The sequence below is a fragment of the Lactuca serriola genome, chromosome 9 (genome assembly GCF_051521515.1).
Source record: "Lactuca serriola cultivar US96UC23 chromosome 9, Lser_US96UC23_V15, whole genome shotgun sequence".
Taxonomy (NCBI): domain Eukaryota; kingdom Viridiplantae; phylum Streptophyta; class Magnoliopsida; order Asterales; family Asteraceae; genus Lactuca; species Lactuca serriola.
In genome coordinates, this window is record NC_136416.1 from 190,907,861 (window position 1) to 190,925,867 (window position 18,007).

Below are 18,007 nucleotides of genomic sequence, written 5' to 3' on the forward strand. Positions count from 1 at the left end.
TGACATCATGTTGGCTGGAAGCTGAGGAAAAGCAGTTTATGGGACTTGAAATAGTCCATTAGATTGCTGAAAAGTTGTAAGTGATTAGGGGGAAAAAATGTTAGCTGCTCAAAAGAGCTATGCTGACAAGAAAAGAAAACCGATATCATTCGAAGTTGGAGATTCGGTTTCACTTAAATTCTCGTCGTGGAAGGGACTTATAAGATTTGGTAGAAGGGGAACGTTGAGTCCAAAGTTTATTGGACCAATTAAAGTTCTTCAGAGAATCTGGAATCAAGCTTACAAGCTAGAATTATCGGAAGAACTAGAGAGTATTCATAACACCTTTCATGTGTGTTATTTAAGAAAGTTCACGGGAGGTGTGCCCGACATAATTCCCATTTCTGAATTAAGGTTGGACGAGAACAAGAGGTTAATTGGAGAACCTGAGGCAATCGTTAACCATAAGACTAAGAAGTTGTAACGTAAGATAGTCAATTTTGTGCCTATACGTTGGAAACATATAAATGGGCCAAATCCCACCTGGGAAACGGAGAGTGACATAGTGAGTCGCTACCCGTAGTTGTTTGTCGTTGTGTGATTCCGGGGATGAAATCATCCTAAGGGGGAGAGAGTTTTAACGCCCGTGTTTCTAGGCTAGGCATTAATATTGACATAATGGTCTAGGTTAACCTTTGTAACTCATTTAGAAGAAATGAAAAGGAATTATGTGAATTTTATGTGAATTATGTGTTTTATGCTTAATTATTAGGGTTTAATTAATTAAAAATAAAAATAAACGTCAAAATTAAAGTGTGAGATAAGCCCGATATCTTTAGATAAAGTTGTAGTGGTCGAAACAAGGATTTCGGGGATATAAAGAATGCCGAAATCCGAGTTATAACGAATAAGTTATTACCTGTTAAAGTTTCGCGACAAAACCGGCATGGTGCCGAATGTCGTAAAAAGTGAGTTTTTGATAAACTACTTTTTAGCCTTAGTAATCTAAACGAAAGTCATAGTATTCGTTAAACCGAGAAGTTCGATAAAAAGAACGCCCAAATCTGACTTCGTATGACGAAGTTATGATTTTTCGAAGTTTCAGCTTAGCAGTAGACAGCTAAAAACTCAAATTTTAGATCGAGCGATTTTTAGCCGACACAACCTAAACGAGAATTGAAGGTCTCGTCATTAGGAGCACAACGGTAAAAAGTCTGACGAAAACGGACGTCGGATGAAGAAGTTATGAATTTTTAACGGATTTCTTGTCCCGGTCTGTTAAAAATAATAATATAAAATTTAAAGTCAAAATTGATGGGTTTTAGCCATAAGAACTTTCCTATGTGCGCATGCAAAACCCTAATTCTTGGATCTAGGCTTTCTAATTAAACATGCTTTGAATCCAAGACTTCTAATGACTAATTAGGTTAAATAACAACATTGAAACAGATCTAGAACCATACCTTTGAATTCCTTGTTGATCTTGTTGTCTTGGAGCTTCTAGAGTCACAAATGTCACTCCTCTAATGGCTTACAAACACCAATAGCAAGGAAGATGATTTAGGAGAGAGGAGAGGGGAGGAAATCGGCCAGGGTTCTCTTACTTTAGGTGAGGTGTCGATTTCCTTTACCCATGGGGTCTATTTATACTTGTAGACTCCTTAAGGGTTACAACCTAAACCCTAATTGGATAATCTTCTCTTAAGGCTATCCAAATCATTTCCATAGATAACTCCTTGGACGATTTTGAAGCTATCCTAGCTTCTAGAATCCGTCCCATGTATATCTATATGGATTTACAGTCTAAAGCTTAACTATCAAACAATTGACAGTTTATACCTCTTTATTTAATTAACCTCTTTAAGTCACCAAATTAATTCCAATTAATTCTATGACTTATATTAATCAAATAACAATATATTATTCTAATATATTATTCTCATAATATATTAATAATATTTACTCTCTCTTAATAAATCATCCTATCAAGTTGCTATGGTGAAGGCAACCCAAAAGGACCATGCATAACCGGGTCAAACACTTGCCTAATATAGTTGCAGCTTTAGACACTATTCCAACAGTCTCCCACTTGGATAAGTCTAGTAACTATATGCACAAGTACAATTCGGTTTGCAATCGTAGCTCTCAAAGACGCTGTCAAACTCTGATCTAATCAATCTTGTCCTTTAGATAAGGGATCGTACAGTCCTCTGTTAGATATCATGCTGACAATCCTATGGAATAGTTAGTCAAGCATTTAGGTTTCTCGATCTCTGATTTATTCGACATATAACTTAATCGAACACATCAATTCAGTTCTGATCGGGCCCGGCACATAAGTCAAATCAAATCATCAAGCGGCCGAGATATCGCTTTTACCTTCTTAGATAAAAGTTACAGATAAACTTCGACTTATATGCATTTACTTATTTATTAATCAACTATACACAACAATGCGTTTTATAACACCAAGTTACTGATGCGTTTTCGCATTATCAATGTACAATCAATTGACAAATAACAAACCATATATCTAGGTTTTAAGACTATATGATATTATCGTCTAGCGATCACCCTTTTATATCATATTCCATAAGGTGATTCCAGCAAGCGTGGGTTTGTTCCAATGCTCAAAACTAGTTCATAAGCACTCATGAACGTTGCAGCAACCCTTTGCTATGTCTAAAACCATTTAGACAATCTACACACCAATTCATGACAATCTTCATTCATATCTACTTCCAACATATGAACGATTGTGGACAATTTGAACAATTCGATTATTCCTAATAAACTCAATTATTATGGAAGTCAAAACATGCAAAGTGAAACAATAGTTAAACAATTAACATAAGACAGTAACATTACTCATAAATAAAACTCCTTTATTTAATCATCAAATGTTAATTACATTTATCTATTACACGTTTCTAATATTATCTAATCTATGCTAATATCATCCTTCAGCCCAATACTCCTAGCATGCTGCAAGTGCTTAACTCTACTCAGTCCCTTCGTAAGCGGATCTGTTGGGTTATCTTCTGATGATATCCTCTTCACTACGAGTTGTCCTTCTTCTACACGATGTCTAATCAAGTGATATTTTCTGTCGATATGTCTTGATCTACCATGATCCCTCGGTTCCTTGGTCAAGGCAACCGCTCCTTCGTTATCACAGAAAATCTCCATAGGATCCTTTATGGCAGGTACAACTCCAAGATCACCGATGAAGTTCTTTAGCCATATTGCCTCCTTCGACGCTTCGCTCGCTGCAATGTACTCTGATTCGCACGTTGAATCAGCTACGGTCTCCTGCTTGGAACTCTTCCATGTCACTGCTCCTCCATTTAGGGTAAAGACCCAGCCCGACTGCGAACGGTATTTGTCCCTGTCGGTCTGAAAACTGGCGTCACTATATCCTCGCACCTTCAAGTCATCACTCCCTCCGAGGACTAAGAACCATTCCTTCGTCCTCCGAAGGTACTTAAGGATATTCTTCACCGCAATCCAATTTGCTCTACCAGGATTCCCTTGATATCTGCTAACCATGCTCAAAGAGAAGGCTACATCAGGGCGAGTACAAGTCATAGCGTACATGATTGAGCCAACTGCGGAAGCGTATGGTACTCGGCTCATTTCTGCTATCTCAGCTTCAGTACTCGGACTTTGAGTCTTACTCAACTTGGCATTACTTTGTATTGGTAATTCTCCCTTCTTCGAGTTTTCCATACTAAATCGTTTTAGTACTTTATCTAAGTAAGTATTCTGACTAAGTCCAATTAGTCTCTTACTTCTTTCTCTTACTATCCTTATTCCCAAAATGTAAGAAGCCTCTCCGAGGTCCTTCATAGCGAAGCACTTCCCGAGCCAGGACTTAACCTCCTGTAGAGTCGGGATGTCGTTTCCTATGAGTAATATGTCATCGACATATAGAATGACGAAGCTTACTATACTCCCACTGGCTTTGACATATACACAAGATTCGTCTTCGCTTTGTACAAATCCAAACTCTTTGACTTTCTCATCGAAGCAAAGATTCCATCTGCGAGACGCTTGCTTAAGTCCATAAATGGACTTCTCAAGCTTACACACTCTATTCGGATGCTTCGGATCCATAAACCCCTCTGGCTGAGCCATGTAAACATCCTCAGCCAACTTTCCGTTAAGGAAAGCGGTCTTGACATCCATTTGCCAAATCTCATAATCATGAAATGCGGCAATTGCTAGCATCACTCTAATAGATTTAATCTTCGCAACTGGTGAGAAGGTCTCATCATAGTCAACTCCGGGAGTTTGAGTAAAGCCCTTCGCAACCAATCGCGCTTTATATGTGTGTACTTTTCCATCCACGTCGGTCTTCTTCTTGAAGATCCATTTGCACCCAACGGTGTTACGTCCGGGCACATAATCAACCAAATTCCAAACTTGGTTATCATACATGGATTGGATCTCGCTATCCATTGCCTCTTTCCACTTCGCAGATTCCGGGTCTGCCATGGCTTCCTTATAGCTATTAGGTTCATCAAGATTTACTAGTGTACCATCACTAATATACGTGTCCCCTTCGGTAGTAATATGAAAACCATAAAACTGGGGACGAACCCTAACTCTATCGGAACGTCTAAGAGGTAAGGATTTGTCAATCGGTTCAACCGGAGTTTCCTCCTCGGGTTGAGTGCCAGCGGTAGAGGTTCCTTCATCTATCGACTCTTGAATCTCTTCAAGCTCGATTTGCCTCCCACTGTCTCCTTGGCTTATGAGTTCTCGCTCTCGGAAAACTCCTCTCCTCGCAACGAAGACAACATTGTCCTTCGGTCTATAGAAGAGATATCCAAAGGATGTCTGCGGGTAGCCGATGAAAATACATCGCTCACTTCGAGGTTCGAGCTTGTCGTGAGTATCTCGTCTTACGAAAGCCTCGCAACCCCAAACCTTGATATGTGCCAATGAGGGAGCTTTCCCTGTCCACATCTCATGAGGTGTTTTGGCAACCTTCTGAGTAGGGACTCGGTTAAGGATATGGGCGGCAGTCTCTAAGGCATACCCCCAAAAAGAGATAGGTAGTGAAGCACGACTCATCATAGAGCGAACCATATCCAATCAGGTTCGATTACGCCTTTCTGCCACACCATTCAACTGCGGTGTCCTAGGAAGCGTCAATTGCGAAACTATTCCACACTCCTTGAGATAATCGTGGAATTCAAGACTTAGGTACTCTTCTCCTCGATCGGATCGAAGCATCTTGATTTTCCTGCCCAATTGATTTTCCACTTCATTCTTAAACTCTTTGAACTTTTCAAAAGTTTCTGACTTTTGCTTGATTAAATAGATATACCCATATCTACTATAATCATCGGTAAAAGTCACGTAGAAGCGGTTCCCATCCTTCGTGGTTGATCTAAACGGTCCACATACATCGGTATGTATTAGGTCCAATAGACCCTCACCCCTTTCACATGTACTCGTGAAGGGTGACTTAGTCATCTTTCCAAGTAAACAAGACTCGCATGTGTCATCTTCCCTAAGGTCGAATGACTCCAACACTCCATCCTTTTGGAGTTGGGCTATGCGTTTCTTGTTGACATGTCCAAGACGACAATGCCACAAGGATGCTTTATCCATACTAGTGGAAGAATCTATATTCAAAACATCATTTCCTAAGTTATCAACAATCATAACAGTTTCATATATTCCATTACATGGTATAGCTTCAAAGTAAAAGACACCATTTAGATAAGCCAAAATAGAACCATTCTCATTATTAAAAGAAAATCTAAATCCTTGTCTATATAAACCATGAAATGAAATGATGTTTCTAGCCATTTCTGGCGAATAGCAACAATTGTTCAAATCTAAACACAAATTATTCCTAAGCACTAAAGAATACACTCCAATCTTGGTCACAGGCGACGATCTTCTGTTCCCCATGATTAGATTGATCCTTCCTTGCTCCACATCCCTACTTCTTCTTAGTCCCTGCACATTAGAACAAATTTGGTAACCACAACCGGTATCAAGAACCCAAGAAATAGCATGATTAGAATCGTTAGATTTAATTGTGTATATACCTGCGAAAGATGGCTTGATCTTTCCTTCTTTGATTGCTTGCAGGTATTCTGGGCAGCTTCTCTTCCAATGTCCTATCTTGTGGCAGTGGTGGCACTCTGCCTCCTTCGGGTTAGGATAGGGCTTAGCGGGATCAACTTTGGTCCCACTAGAAGAGGCACCATCTCGGGCTTTAACCTTGCGATAGTTCTTTGATGAAGCTTTCCTCTTCTTTCCCTTTCCTTGACCAATAGCCAAGACAGGAGCAGTAGGCGGAATGGGAGTTGGTGCAACAGACTTGTCTTTGAAGTTGCTCTCAGCAACCCTCAAGAGACCTTGGAGTTTGCTTAAGGTGACCTCTTCTTTATTCATGTGGTAGGTCATCCTAAATTGGTTGTACATCAGAGGCAAAGAGTGAAGCACCATGTCGATCGCCAAGTCTTCCCCAAAGTCAATATTTAACTTGCGAACGCGGTCGACATACCTTTGCATCTTTTGCAAGTGAATGGTAAGAGATTCTCCATGACCCATCTTAGCGGAAATCATGTTGGTGAAAATCTCATAACGCTCTTGTCTCACGTTTTGGTGGTATTTATCCAATAAGTCTTGATGCATCTCGTACGGGTACATGTCCTCGTAGGACTTTTGGAATTCGGAGCTCATGGTGGCAATCATGATGCAATGTACCTTCGTTGCATCTCACTCATGAGTTTCAAAAGCGGTGATTTCGGCCGGAGTAGCGATTTCGGGGTTGATCTTCTCAAGCTTCTCATCGAGGACATACTCCTTATCCTCATAGCGAGCAATGGTGCGAATGCATCTTATCCATTCGCTAAAGTTCGTTCCATCGAAGGTGACCTTTTGGCAAAGGCTCATCAACGTGAAAGAACTAGCAGCAGCGTTGTTAGCGTTTGACATCTACAAATAGAAAGGACAAAGATAGATTAGAATAAGAATCCCTAATTATCACCCAATAAGAAAAATTAGGGCTAGGATCCAACAATAACATTTACATACTAGAAAAGGGATGCCGTAATCTAATATGCAAATAAATTGAAGGTAAGTGAATGACGATTCACTAATTCTCCACCACAAAACCTAACTATTAGACCTAAATGTATTGAGAATTCCTAGGTTCGGATGAGATTCATTGAAACTATTCAATGGCATGTTTAAATCTCGATATGCCCCTCTTGTTTGTGACTGGGATACCGAGGATCACAAAGCGGGTGTGAATTACCATGCAAATTCACATGGTGCCTTCATTGTAACGATCACCTATTCGATGTGCCGGTAAACCACACACGCTCCATCGAACTATGATAAACAATGAATCACCCTTTGCCACCTTTTCTTAGAACCAATTAGTGTGCCGGTAAACCACACACGCTCCACTAACTTCTTAGCAAGGGTGCAAAGTGTAATTTCATGGGATTGCATCAATTCACTTTTCCTAAAGTAACTAAGATTGGGAAATTTTAAAATATGTATAGTTACTTTGTATTACTTATTATACTTTTAATGAGAGGATGAGGTTGCCCTATCCTACCCGTTCGGCTAACGACCCTCCACCAATCAAGCAAGCGGTGGGTGTGAGTGTACACCCATTAAGCGCCATTTTATAGGCCGCAACCTTATACCCACCTTATAGATCGGCTTCGTGAATGAGGCCAACTAACGGTAAGACTAGCATTTAGTTATACATATATATTATTCTAGTAATATCATATTAGTATAGGATTGTATTTTAAACCTTTTAAAATCTAGGGTTTGAAATTTAAGTTGTCTAAATTAAAACTTTTAATCACAAAATACAAATTTCAAAACTTGAGGGCAAGTTTTAAACATTTAAAACATGGAGGATCAAATAACAAATAATTTCAATTAACAATTAATATCCTAATTATCTATATTCGATTTTATTCAAGATTTCTTTGAAAGATAATTACCAAAATAATTAAAATAATTAATTAATTATCATACAAGGAAATTAAATATTTTATTAGTTGATAAATACCTTTAACTAGATCAAGATAATAGTCATATATATCAAAAAATCGGATTTAGGTTGATCTATTATAATTAAGGTAAGTTTCCATAAGATAATTATGAAAAAATCCCGAATCTGGCCATTCCTGACGCCTGGACTCGCCGAGTGCACAAAGGGACTCGCCGAGTCAGGCCTACTCGCCGAGTCCACTTTGGAACTCGCCGAGTCCATGACTCAGAAACCAAAAAATCGAATTTTGCAGGTTTGTTTCAGTTAATCAAGCAACAATTTAAAGAAAACCAAGCTAGGCTCTGATACCACTGATGGGTTTTAGCCATAAGAACTTTCCTATGTGCGCATGCAAAACCCTAATGCTTGGATCTAGGCTTTCTAATTAAACATGCTTTGAATCCAAGACTTCTAATGACTAATTAGGTTAAATAACAACATTGAAACAGATCTAGAAGCATACCTTTGAATTCCTTGTTGATCTTGTTGTCTTGGAGCTTCTAGAGTCACAAATGTCGCTCCTCTAATGGCTTACAAACACCAATAGCAAGGAAGATGATTTAGGAGAGAGGAGAGGGGAGGAAATTGGCCAGGGTTCTCTTACTTTAGGTGAGGTGCCGATTTCCTTTACCCATGGGGTCTATTTATACTTGTAGACTCCTTAAGGGTTACAACCTGAACCCTAATTGGATAATCTTCTCTTAAGGCTATCCAAATCATTTCCATAGATAACTCCTTGGACGATTTTGAAGCTATCCTAGCTTCTAGAATCCGTCCCATGTATATCTATATGGATTTACAGTCTAAAGCTTAACTATCAAACAATTGACAATTTATACCCCTTTATTTAATTAACCTCTTTAAGTCACCAAATTAATTCCAATTAATTCTATGACTTATATTAATCAAATAACAATATATTATTCTAATATATTAATCTCATAATATATTAATAATATTTACTCTCTCTTAATAAATCATCCTATCAATTTGCTATGGTGAAGGCAACCCAAAAGGACCATGCATAACCGGGTCAAACACTTGCCTAATATAGTTGCAGCCTTAGACACTATTCCAACAAAAATTAGCCGACGAAGTCTAAACGGAAGTTGTAGAGCGTAATTTAAGCTAAACGTGCATATAAAAAACGTCAAAAACGGAGCTCGTATGCGAAAGTTATGGATTTTAGAAGTTTTGGCACGAAAATCGAGAAAATCCGCATAGTCACGAGTTGCCACGTCACCCTCGCTGAAAAAGTGCCATGTGTCCTGCTGAGTCATCCGAGCTGCTTAGTCACCCGAGCTGCTAAGTCATCCGAGCACATGGCCTGATCCGAAGTGGTCCAATAGCGGTGCTACACGTACCCTCTTAGCACATGTCCGAACCCTCGCAGCATGCCACGAACCCTCTACTTCGGACCCTAGACCTCGGTCCAATCACAGACTGCCAGCGAGCCCCTCGCATGCGCAGACCATGTGCGAGCCATGCGCAGCCTACGTGCAAGCATTCCTTGCGAACCCTCGGATCTGCGAGGCGTGGCTCCTTCTCAGCCATCCGATCAGAAGCTCTTCCCTATAAATAGAAGGGTGCGAGACCTCCTAGGGGTATTTTGAAAACTTGTCATTTTTAGCCCCTTTCTCCATATTTCTTTCATATTATCATCCCCCGAAGCCCCGGTATCGATTATAAGCCCCGGAATACGCCACGAAGTGCCCGTGAAGCCCGAAAAATTTATTTTTTCGGTTTCGAAGCCCGACCTTTCGCAGAGCCCGGTTTCTCAATAAAACTCCCGGTTTTATTAAAAACGATCGTTTTAGGAAACGAATTACTACCCGGTTTTCATTAAATCAAGTGAGTGTGTAGTTACTTTCACCTTACACATAGATATGAAGTATTTACCTTGAAATACGTGTTATGTGTAAATATATTAATTGTTTAATTGAGGTAACTGTTGAATTGATGTTTTATACAAGTTTTAAACTGTATATGCTTTTTATCTACAAAATATGTTGGGTAGAACATGGGTAGATGAAATAGTTGATGTGTGTTAAAAAGGTGAGAGGCCTCGATGTTGTTGTTGTTGTTGTTGTTGTTGTTGTTGTTGTTGTTGTTGTAGTCATTCAGCAGAGTATGGATGACAACCACGGACTATTCTAGAAAGTCTATGGAACACTAGTAGGCCCGCAACCTGTAAGTGTAATGAACTATATGTTCATTTGTTGTACTCTAAAACCCATTGACATGTATTGCAGGAGAGAACACCTATAAATAATACTGTTGATAAATGAGAGCTATGGACTTAGCACATGTTGAATAAACTTTAGCAGCTATGGAATTAGTGCCCGTTGTATAAACCCCGGTCACGAGGTGACTTGTGTCTATTCCTTAGGATGAATCCTTAGGAAGGAGTAATAGTTGATTCTTAGGGTAAACCCTTAAGAAATAAATAAAATAATGGGGTTTGGGGTAATTAGGTTGATTGATTGATGTTTAAACATAATAAATTTATGTATTGTGGGTTGAAAACCCTATATGCTCACCAGGGGTCCAAGCCTGACCCACTCAGTTGTTTATATTACAGGTAGAGGACCCCGAGCATAGTCGGATGATGATGATGAGTGAATTTTGGATTATAGGCCAGTAGTTACAAATAATTGTCGTAAGGTGTGACATCCCCAAAATCACGGCCAGAAAAGGCCGGTTTGTTTATGCTTTGTTTAAAAATCAGAGTACTTCATTTCATAAAATTGTTGCGGAATTTGTTCCCAGAAAAACACGATAAATACGTTATTAAAACATTTTCGAAGAAACGTATTTTATTCATTTTAAAACATTTGGGATGTCATTGTCAATACAGAAACATAAGCATAAACAGAACTTACATTTATTTACACTAATGATCTACATCTCTTTAATCTCTCAGTGTAATGTGACTTCATATCAACACCTGTGATATAAATAAACTGAGTGGGTCAGGTTGGGAAACCTGGTGAGTACATAGGGTTTTCAACCCACAATAATATAATTATTATGTTTAAACAATCAAGCAATTAAACCCAATTACCCATCCCCATTATCTTCTTTACTCTTAAGGATCTACCCTAAGAATCAGCTATTTCTCGTTCATTCATTCCTAAGGATTATCCTAAGGAATCGGCACGAAGTCCATTGTTACCAAAGCTTATAGATTACAACTGGTGAACACATAGTCCAAAACATCTGGTAAACACTTAGTTCAATAGTAACTAGTGAACACACTTAGTTCAAAATACCTAGTGAACACAATCAGTTCAAAGATACGTAGTGAACACACTCAGTTCAAAATACCTAATGAGCACCTAGTTCAAAAACACCTACAGGTTACGAGCTTACTAGCGTTCCACCGAACCGCCTAGTATCGCCCATGGTCATCATCTATACTCCATTAGATGACTGGATCACTGACAACATTGATGTCTCCCATCGTGTTATCACAAAACAACTATTTCATCTACCCATGTTTTCCCCAACACATTTTGTAGATATAAAATACATATACCGTTTAAATCATTTAAAACATGTATAAAAATCTTTCACCCAGCATAGACAGCAAGTATTCAGACAATATGCACACACAGCACGTAATTTATATTAAAATACTTCATATCTATGTGTAAGATGAAAGGGACTATGCATTCACCTGAGTAGGTGGTGACTCAGTACTCGGACAGCGCTTCGATACTCTCAAAACGATATTCCTTCAATAAAACCTAGTATCAATACCACTAGGGTTTAGTCTAACGATAACCGCGACAAATTAATAGTCTGACTATTATTATTATTATATAAGTGTTAAATAACACTCAATATAACTCATAATAATAGCCCAAATAATTATTTTAAGGACCTAATAACATTCCTATAATTATTTGAAAGCTATATTAAAAATTGCGTAAGCGTAGCACACTTACAGCGAATTTTATCGAAAACCGGACCTTAATTGGAGCAGCGTTTCGAAACCGAAAAACTCCTTTTTCTCGGGACTCCGGGAACCTCGGGGCTTCCCTAGGGTGCTAAGGGTTCAACTAGGGCTTAGGGGACTCAAAAAGGGTTAGAGAGAGAAAGTAGTTTAGAGAGAGAAGTGAAAATGTGTGAAAAATCCGGAAGAATTCGCATGGTATTTATAGGGACCGAAGTTCGGATTTACGCTGGGCGTCCCGAGGGTACGTTGGGCGTACTCCTCGGATGAGATCACCAGCTCGGACCCAGCTGTCTCGCACCCATCGGATGGATCAGATCGGACCTACGCGGGGTGTAACCTCTTCGGACGCGGGGCGTACTGCGAGGGTGGCATGTCACAATCCGAAGCGAAGCCTTGATCAACAAGCGACGGCCTAGATGCAGCCACGTCATCCATCTCGCATCAAATTTTGCAATTTCCACTCCCGACTTCTAAAAATCATAACTTTCGCATACGAGCTCCGTTTTCGACGTTCTTTATATGTACGGAAACCTTGTAACATACTCTACAACTTGGTTAAGATTATTTATTCTAAATAATCTTTTGTCGAAAATTCGTTTTCGACCCCTATTGCCTCTAAATTGACTAGCCCGGATTTGCGGGCGTTACATAAGGCTTATAATGTCTTGTTTATGCTTTTGATCTGTATCGGAACATGACATCCCGAGGTTTTGATATAAAAGGAAATGATATATTTCTTAAAGAAAGGTTTTGACAAACTTTTATCATATTTTGTTTTGGGGACCAATTCTGCAACATCTTTTATAAAGATTTCTCTGATTTGATTTTAAAAAACATAAATTAAATCGGTCTTTTCTAGCCGAGAAATTAAGGGATGTCACAACAACCAACTCTTTCCCACTCGTGTTCCATTGCTAGCTAGACCCGACTCATCACACACTTCTAAGAATTAGATGATCACTTCTTGAATCCCAGTGAAACTGACAGCCACTAATGCGTGAATGACTCCACACTCACTTCCTGAAGACCACCATATAGATGCTCCAATTAATACCTTGGCAACGAGTTACTTCTCTTGGCGCTTTTAATCTGTCAACCACTAATGGTTGCTAACCACTGAATCCTGACCATGATGAATAACCCTTTTATAGGACTCCATCCACAATCCTCCTACATAAAACCATTTTTCCAAATGTGTCCAAACAAGCTTCCCGCTTTTGGGCTTTAGAAATCATTCTCTTCAGGGTTCACACCCTGACTCACTCGCTAACTCAAACGCCCACAGCTGAACGGCAGCAGCTGAAACAACCTCTGCCCTAAACCGGGCTACAAACCACTCCCAGGACGTAGTCTACAGTCCCAAAAGTGCAATAGATCGCACAAACAATCCTTTCCATCCGATACAAGAGATCCAAGGAAAACCGGACTTCACAACACTTATGCCACGCCGACCGTCCTAAGCTCACTGGTGCTGAAATAATGTTGCCTATTCCTGTAACCAACTGACCCCCGAGCTGGAATACACCTGATCCTGGGGTCACAAGCCTGTTCACTCCTTCGAGCTTGGAAACTGAGAGGGTGCAATCTTTGCCCTACCAAACGACAGTCCAATTCATCAATCAACCATTTCACTTCCAGCTACAAAACCCCAGTTGAACATAATCATCACTCCTTTTCGGAGTTCCCAAGACCCATAACCCGGCCTCGAGCAAACCCCCGAGCCTCAAATCTATAAACCCACAAGTTAGACTCTCCCGCTCAACCCGCAGAATATAACGAGTATAGGTCATCTTCCTGCTCCCAGAAAACTGTATCCTTCTGCTCATCATATTATGTACCGATAACATGTCCTGGTCCTGGAAAGCTCGTCCAGCTCCTCTCCCTGCCGTCGTTACAGCTGCCAAAGCTGCCGCGGCAACCGTCTCAGCAATGTTTGCATGACGCTCGATTAAATACTCAACCATGGCAGTCTTGAAAGACCCAATCATCTTTGGAATTTATCCCCGAACAACCTCGATCGTCTCCTCCCGGAGGATCTCCCTGACACGATCCCCTGACAATGCTAGCCTATCCTGGCTGCCAGCTCCCGATCCTAACCTGGATCCGGTCACAAGACGTCTTGTGACCACCATTCTGGCAATACACCAAAAGGTCTCTATAACCTATATAATGACAGGGAAACAACTCCAAAACCCAACCCTAGGGGTTGTGACTTCCTTGCCACGCATATGGGTCCTGTGCTTTCAGTAGTACGGGCCCATACTACCTTCCACACCTACCCATATTTGTCTCAAGTATCATCACAACGCCCTAACAATATACATAAATGTAGCGAGCGATTAAATCCTCACTTTGAGAGGAATGCTAAACATCTCATATCTGGCCTCCCGGCCCCTCACTACCCACCCAATCCATGAAACTTCCACTGACCCTGCAACATTAGTGTATACTAGCCACACATAACGCTGGACCCGATAGACTTTCGAATATTCAATTCTACCCTAAGGTCGAATCAAACATTCTCAAGCTATAAGATCTTGATTATGCACAGCCGTGATGCATACACTAAACAACTATAGTAAGGATGTCAACTTCATATAAGGAAAACCCTAGGCTAATAGGCATCATGAAATCAGGCAATTCTATCATGCAATTCATGAGGATCCCTAGCCTAGTACTAGCATGTTGTTCCATCATATCACATAATCAAATAACTTGTGTGGTATGTTGGGGTCTACTTACTGGCTCTGGCTGATCGTACCCTCTACATCCTCCTTTACTTATTTCGAAACCCTTTTGAAAACCATTTTGTAAATCCCTCCTTGATTTGAGACTGGATTCACACGAATGTTCCTCCAGTTCACTCAACCCAAGGCTCTGATACCAACTTGTAACGACCAAAAATTTAAGCCAATTTAAAACATTTTATTTCATTCAAAAACCATTAAGTTCATACATCTTATTTTCAAAATAGTTTAAACATCAGAGTATCCGCCAGAACCATATCACATGAATCATAAAACATGAGGAGCGGTACGATCACGCCTTCTCCTTGCCACAATCTCCTGAAGTACCTGAAACAAAACACTGAACTGTAAGCCCGAAAGCTTAGTGAGTTACCCCTAAAATACCAACCACATACAACCATAATCATAACATATTGTATCACAATACAGAACAACCATGCCTCTCAAGTCTGCAGCGTGACTGGTCCGCCCTCAACAGGCCTTCAGTTCACCTGGTCCACTCTTTGAGTTTACAGTATGACTGAACCGCCCGCACCGGGCCTACAGTCTATCTGGATCTATCTGAGCCTTTGGTATGACTGGACCACCATACGGGCCTACAATCTATCCAGACCGCTCGTAGAGTATGTTGGCCTTCAGCACAAAGCAGGACCGCCTCAACCCAACATCAAGCAAATAACCATGTGTACATATAACAGGAAATCACATAACAGTCCATAGGAAAACAAATCGATCTAGCAGATCATAAAGCATAGCATCATCCTTACCAAGATATCGACCGAACCAGTCACTAACATAGCATCATCCTAAATACCAGGATACCGACCTAAACCAGGTTACTGACATAATACTATCCCAATTACCAGGACGCCAACCTAACAGATCAATAAGCACATCAACAGTACAAGTATAGATATCAGATATAACTATCTCACATATCATCGATCATAGCAATCTCTCATGACCAAGGCATCGACCTAACCAGGTCACTAACATACCAATCCTAACGGATCACATGAGCATAACAACATACCGTCTATTCTGATACCAATCTAACAGAACATAACCACATGTAGCATATTGTAACCAAGATAACAACTAAAAGGGCCAGCCTTGGTGCCTTAGACCCTATTGATATAGTGAGGATAACTCACCTGACATTGCTGACTGAAAAGATAATACCAAGTTGCTCCGGCCTCCGACACGATCTCCGCTACTGAACACTACCAAAGAACCAATTCCATAAATACCAATATTACCAAAGTACCCTTGGAAGTCAAACTGGTCAAAGACCTCAGCCAAAGTCAACCTTCCTGGTTGACTCTACTCGCCGAGTCACCCCGTCGACTCGCCGAGTTCCCTTACCCAGAAAACTCTCATGACACGACTTAACTCGTCGAGTCGCCCCAAGACTCGCCGAGTCCAACGATCTCTGAGTCCCATCCTGTCCAACTCACTGAGTCACCAACCGACTCACTAATCCAAAGCTTTAACCAAAAGGGGTTGGGTTCTACGACCAGTCTCGCCGAGTCCAATGCAATCTTCAACTGACTCGCTGAGTTGTTCTTCCAACTCGCCGAGTCCATGCTTATGTTCATACAACTCGTCGAGTACACCCATGTGACTCGCCGAGTCTCTCCAGTTCTTAACCCATACAGTGGCTTTTCGAGCCATGCCGGGGCTCCAATCCATAGATCCACTCTTATACAGTCTAACCCTCACATAAAGTTGCAAACTTTACGTGAAACCAAGGAGATATAGGCCCAAAACACACTAGGGCTTGGGTTTTGGACAAAAGGGCTTCACCCACAATTCAATAACTGATGCTTTATGACTTTCTGGACCAATACAAGTCTAGATCTGAAGTAGCAACCTCATATCTGGACTCCAAACCCGAAGTGGATCCCAATCATACCAAAATGGCCCCAAATCTCATTCAAGAATAAATATAGGAGCAACAAAAGAAAGGTAACAACTCATTACCTCTAAGATGTGCCCAACACTGTAGTAGATTCTGGATCTACACTACTTTCTTGATGCAAACCCTTTTGATCTTCAAATTTCTTCCACTAGAACACCTCTCAAAGCTTCAATCTCCCTCCAATGGCCTTATACACACGAGCTAGGGTTTACTGGATCTCAAAGGGGGCTAATGGAGCTAAGGGGAGGACATTAAGTCCTTTAAATAGGGTGCAAACCCTAAAATTAGGGTTTTTCTCATCCCAACACCAACTTGTCGAGTCCAGTTTCCGACTCAGCGAGTTGGTCACTTAATTCGCGACCCAAACCCGCTCCGACTCGGCGAGTAAGCGTACCTACTCGTCGAGTCCCTTCTTTGAAATTACACTTTAAACTCTTAAATCGTACTTCTGAAATTTGGGATGTTACACTACCTCATATCAGGCCTCATACAATACTCTACGTCACCATTGGAAGATCACTAATGAATGCATAGTTATATGTAATCAAAGGTGATATAGATAGTCGAACAGTGATCCCACTCTAGAGCCACAACCAAACAAGGAATAGGAAATAAATCCTAGATCAAGAGTTCTTAGGCAATCCTACATGACTGCATACAACCCCTAGGGAACTCAACTAGACGATCACCGACCTTTTGATACTCAAACCAGCCTACCACAACTCCTATATACGAACACACAAGGATATATATATATATATATATATATATATATATATATATATATATATATATATATTGTAACACATAGTATAGTGTTGAAAGTCACCTAAATCGAAGACCCAAGGAAACAAAGTAACACCCTCACTCTTGCGAACCGACTAGCACCAAACAAAGATGGAACCTTAATCAATAACCCAATTCCTTCAAGTTTAACCCAAATTCAAACTGTTCAAAAGTCAACGGCCAACCAAGTTAACACTCACCATGACGTGGAGGCCTCTTGGCCATGTCGTGGGTATGCCAGGACAAGATAGTCGTGATGTAGAGTATCATCATGTCCTGGAAAGCCCTTTTACATGTCGTGGTTATTGGCAGATTGTCATATTCTTCATTGAGTGCTTAATCCTTTAATTCATTCATTCATACTATCCGGGAGTCTTTCTAACACCCAAATACATCATAAAAATCATTGCTTTATGAATACTCATGTCCAATGCATGTCCTTCCTAAACTAGGTCACTAATGAAAGAAATGATCTCCAAAACTCTAGATTGAGACCAAGGACTTCATAGATCATTAGAGTTGGAACAAATAACCATAAAGGGACCTCAAGGATCCATAAAGTTGTTAGC